Consider the following 6102-nt stretch of genomic DNA (forward strand, 5'->3'; position numbering starts at 1 on the left):
CCGGACGTGACCCGACGCAAGCATGACCCAACCCGAACCCGACCCGCATAGGTTACGACATTAACCCAAATGGACCTGACCCGAATTGACTCGACCCACACTTACCCGACCTAAACCCGATCTTTCTACCCGAATTGACAACTCTAGTTGTACCCAAGCAGAGCGCGCACTTCCTTTAGAAACGTTTCGCGGCAAAATCATTTCCCTTTAACTTTAAAAATATTGTATTGTTGCTAACCATATTCAGCGTAACTATTTGACTATTATTATAATCATAAATGTATGTATAATGTATATGAGAAAATTTTGTCAAGAACTATCAATTAATGTGCATATTTTAAAAACAACTACCTATTAATTTTTTTTTAAAAGTCCCGCCAAAAAACCAAAAAAAAAAATCTATTTTTTAAAAGAACTATCAGAAAGTTGTAAAAAATCTATATTGTAGACACCCATTTGTGTCTCTCCAAAAACAAAACCCGGTGATGAGTACCTTTCGCGTCGAATCATAATCGAATGAAGTGAAAGTGTGGAAAGTCTAGTGTTGCAGATAGTTTTAATTTCTTTTCTTTTCTCTCTGTTTTTGAAAACCTATTTTAAGAAAACAGCCAATCCAGTTTGGTTGGTCCATAGCCAGGGTCCAATAATGGTGTAGTTGGATGGGGCTTGAAAAGTGCTTTCCAACAATATACTATAAGCCCAATTCCGTGAATAATGAGGAAGTTATGGTCAAATTACTAAACTGGGCCCGGTTTGATACTTATATGCGGCCCAATGATCTAGAGGAGGGCCTAATATGGATTCATTATTCCTAATGCAATAAGAATTGATTTTATTCTTCTAGAAGGTTCTTTTCGTTCCTAATTCAATTAGCATTGATAAATTGAATTTGGTTTACTTTTCAGAGTTTTAATCAGAATAAAAGAGTGTTTTTAAGAAAAATACGATTTTGCCCTTATGTACGGCAAAATTTTATCTTAATTAAGAAAAAACGCGTGAAAATAATAATTAGCGCCTGACGACGGACATTAGCGCCTGACGCTAATGCTTGGCGCCTGGCGCTAACGTTCAGCGTCTGGCGCTAATCTGTTTTATCCTCGTCGAAACTCTGATTTGTTTTTCTATCCGTTTGGCTGATTTTCTCTATAAATAGCCTCCTAAAACCTCCGTTTTTCGTCATCAACTATCATCAATTCTCTCTAATTCTCTTATATTCTCTAGTTTTCTTATTCTCTCTAGTTTTAAGAATTCTCTCTCTCTAATTTTCTTTACAAAATTCCGCATTCACAAGACCAAGAAACAACTAGCATTATTCGAAGTTGCCTTCGCCCTAGACGTGAAAGGTTTTAATTTCTGAGGGTTTCGTCCCAAATCTCTAGTTCAATTCTTTAATTTAATTGTTTGATTATATTTTCCTTGAAGTTACTAATGTGTATATTTTGTTATTAGAAAGAGATACGAGTCATCCAAGTAAGTAATTTAAATTGATTTTAATGATGTTATAATATAGAAATCATGTCTAGGTTGTTATGATTCCTAGTATCATGTTAGGGCGTTTTGATCTTCCTAGTATCATGTGTAGGGTAACTTTAATATCAAATATGGCATTTGTGTTTCCTGCGATGCTTCCTATTTTCTTTCCTAATATTCATGTTAGTATCATGTTAGGGTTAAAGCTTTGATTTTTATTGTTTAGTGATAAGCTAGGGTTTGTTATTAATCTTGTTAGTATCATGCATATGATCTTGCTATTATTATGCTTTAACATGGTTATGATTATGATTATGATTATGATTGTTATTATTATTCTGATTATGATTATTTTTATGATTATTATTATGTTGCTTGATATTTATTGTTATTACTTGATCACACCTTTTATGCATGTTTAAAGGGAATTGGTACTTGTAATCAAGCTTAATAAGATAATTAATAATCTTGTTTAGGGTTAATATGATTATAATTCAAGTGATCGCCAATAATAGTTTTATTTGTGCATTAATATTTAACCAACATAGATTAAACAGGTTTAGGGTAAACCTATTGATTGCATGTTAGTCAGAAAGTTCACATGAATACGATCAGAATAAAGTAGAGGCCCTATTATTAGGGCAGGTTCAATCTCTTTTAGGTTGGATTTGTACCTTCATCCCCGAACTACCAGTCATGGTTCCAGACCTATTGGAGTTGACGATCTCCTGGATCGTTAAGGGGTGTAACCTTCACCCTGTGAATGGTTTACAAGTTCCTAAAACTTGTTGGCGACTCTTTTGCTCTATCTTCTTTCCCTTTGGACGCCACCATACTTTAGTGTATGATCACAGTGGGTTTCAAGCTAGGGATAATGCTTGAAATATTCCCTGCAGTTTTTGGCGACTTTACTGGGGAGGATTTCTATTTTAATTCCTGAAATTTATTTCGGCAATGATTTAGAATGAGTGGATGAGACTCGAAAAGTTCTAAGTATTTCATGTGCGTAATTTTGATTAACATTATTGTCATATGCATAAAAAAGATCTCATTGGAAAGACCATCCGTAATGAGTTAAAACATAGGATTTTTACACGTAGGAAATTTGAGGAATATCTTTCACAACTAGGATCGAAATAATGCTGCGCAAAACTGGAAAATTTTATCGAGCACAGAAAGCTGCTGAGGAATGTAGGAACCAGCGTTAGGGAACAAAGTCTAGCGCCAACTATTTGACGTTAGCGCCAGGCGACAACTTCTGTCGCCAGGTGCTAAAGCCAAATTATGGCGCTGGCCTCTGTTCGCTGGCGCCAAGTTCTTCCAATACCGAGCCAGAAATATGCGTTCTAATTTCGACCAGTTTTTAGCATTGTTTGATCGTTCCTACTTCTTGATTGAGTTTTTCTCACTTTTTTGAAACCCATATGTGTTCTACATATGGACATAACCCTCTGGGAATTCATGCTCCATTACCTGATTGAACGCTCTGAGCAATAAAGGGTACATCCGAGAATGTTGAATTCACCAAACCATGGAAGCGAGTTTTTCTAAACTCGCAGTGTCCCATCCACTCGTGCCAACCCTTCATGGTTAGGCTTCCGCGCGGTGCATCTTGACAATTAACCATGGACCCTCTATTGACTAACCCATATCTCGAACTTTAGAGAACTAGAGCCACGGTTAGGTTGCAAACTCATTGCATCATGTTGTGCCTACTTGACTAATTGTGCATTATTAGTTGTGCATCCTCTATGTGTTTTTCCTAACCGTTTGTTTGACTTGTGTTAAGATTAAATAAACTAATTTATGACTAAAAGGACTTTGCCTAATTAATTGATTTGAGTAATTAAAGTATAATAATTTAATCAGAGTTGACTTCGTACGACTTTAGGCATACCCTGTAGAGTAATTATACCGAAAGCAGTTCCAGATCGACGTTCCAGCAATGACGCCAAGATTAAAATTGCAGCGCCACTCTGTGTAGCGTAGCGCCTGGCGACAATCCTTTCGTCTGGCGCTACACTGCAAAGAGAGGCGCAAGTCCTGTCGTTTTGGCGATAGTTCCGTTTGTTGCTCGAGTCATCACCTTATGTCTAATTAAACAGTTTTCTAGTCAATTCAGTTATTTTTATTGGTAATAATACCGTGTCAAGTCATTAATCGAGTCTAATCACTAAGTCCCATGGTCTTACACAAGAGTCAAAGCATGTCACTTACACTCACCATATAAAGCACACACTAATGCACACTTTGACCATGTCTAAGGGAGTCTTGTATGTGCGTATTTTCCGTCATTTCTTTTTAGGGGGGTAAGTCGGATGTTAATCCTCCAATCGAACCACTTGTTTGAACCCTATACATAACTCCCAAAAGTGTATACCTTATTTTTGCCAAAAATATGCCCCCTATTTTTGCTTTTTCTTTTTTCAAAACGTAAAGTCAAAGTCAATTTGAGTCAAGTCATTAAAACAAAATGGCTTAATTTACAGCGTGTGGTCAAGAAAGGAAGGGCGTTTGATTAAAGACAACCTTTTTATTCAAGTTCAACTTTTCGACAAACAGATCGCTCGTAAAAGGAAAGCTAAGAAAATAATGGCAACTCAAGAGGAAGTTAATGAGCTCAAGAACCAATTGATTACTCTGACCGAGGCGTTAAAGGTTTTAATTAACCCTCAAAACCGATGATCCCGTGAAACAACAACAGATGGACCTCATGTAAGAGAGTCTGAGCAAATTGTCTAGTGACTATAGATTTCAAGAAATTAGCTCACAAGGGGTCTCGGTGGACAAGGATCTTCTTCTGCAGAAGTTCAATGCCAACGACATCCTGAAATTCAAAGCGACTGACAACCCTTACTTTCACCTAAGAGCCTTCGAAACAATAATGAGCATTAAGGGTATTGACAAGAAGGTGTTTCCCTCTTTGTTCTCACTATCTCTTGAAACCGTTTGCCAACAATGGTTCTTCTCTCTTGAGAAAGAAAGAACCTCTATTTGGGAGTCTATAGTAAACACTTTCATTGATAGATACAAGTGCAACATTCAAGTTGAAACTGACTATAGGGAACTTGAAATCCTCAAGCAGAAGGAGAATGAAGGTTTCACTTCTTTCTTCAACAAATGGAGAAAAATCTCTGCTAAGATGATTGAAGTACCAAGAGAAAAAGAATCTGTGAGATTATTCATCAAGAACCTTCAAGAAAAGTACTCTGAGCATCTCAAATACCAGAAGAATATCCATACCGTCAAGGTCGTCTATGACATTGGAATCAATATTGAAGACGACCTGGCTAAGCTGAAAGCTACTAACAGTAACTCCAACAGTGGCTAGAAAGGCAAGAAGAACGACGATCCTTCTTCTTCGAAAACCATCCACTCAAACAATGTTAGTACCTTTAACTTAAGTGAAGTCCTTTCTATGAATAATCAAGGACAAAAGAAACCATTTAGGAGGAACTTTACTCCTATAGGTATGAGTTATGACACTGCATTTGACCGATTATATGAAAAAGGCCTTATAACTCCTATTGGACCATTTGGGGAACCACCGGTCGAGAAGAGGACGGGTAATTGGAACCCCAATGCGCATTGCAAATATCACCAAGGTAGGGGCCATCTTACTAAAAATTGTTGAAAGATTAAGGAAGCTATCCAAGATTTAATCGATAACAACAAGATGCCATTGCCTCCTGCCAGTAAGAAGCTGAGCATTGATAATGCACCTCTCGCTCACTCCTTGGCCATCTCTGATGAGGAAAACGAGGTAGATCCCTTATCTCTCATCAGACCTGTTGAAGAGGATGAAGAAATCCATGCAATTAAAGAAGAGGAGGAGATCTTTTTCGATGCCATGGATGACTTTCCTGAACTAGAAAGTAAAGAGGATATAAAATTTCTTACATTGTCCATGTTGGAAGGATCAAACCTGCTACGTGAAGCTCTCGAATTTACAAAGAAACAATTAGAAGAGCTTCAGAAAAAATGTGACAAGGTCCCATCCACGAAGAAGAAACCCTTCTCTCTACAAGTAATTGACAAACCCAAGAAGAGTAATAGACTCTATACTCCAATTGGGATTTCATATGCTAAAATGTTCAATATGCTCTCCGAGAGTGGTAAGGTCAAACCTCTCGAACCAAGACCATTTGAATCGCTAAAAAGGACAGATAGGTTTTACTGTCAATATCATCAATCAGGGTGTCACACTATTGAAAACTGTTTTAAATTTAATAATTTAATTTAGAAAATGATTGATGACAAAAAGCTAGTCCAAATTCCACAAGAGGAAGACATAAGCATTAATGGAGTTTGGGACAGTGATGAAGAAGACGTCTACTTGAAAGACATGGAAGGACCTCCACCTTCAGTATCATATGCCATGGATGACTTATGGGTTGAAGAAGATTCATCTATAGACGTCCTCACAAGATCTGGGAGAATGCAACCTCTTATTTCAATACAACCTATACTGACTACGCAGCAAGTTCCCATACCTATCATAGAAGACAATGATATTGTCAAACAGTTCAAGAAAACCAAAGTTGAAATGAATGTATGGAATCTTCTAGCAACATCTCGAGAGCATAGGTTGGCAATGATGAATGCCTTAGATAAGATAGGGATAGATTCTGA

The sequence above is a fragment of the Chenopodium album genome, chromosome 6 (assembly GCF_948465745.1).
Source record: "Chenopodium album chromosome 6, dcCheAlbu1.1, whole genome shotgun sequence".
NCBI classification, from domain to species: domain Eukaryota; kingdom Viridiplantae; phylum Streptophyta; class Magnoliopsida; order Caryophyllales; family Amaranthaceae; genus Chenopodium; species Chenopodium album.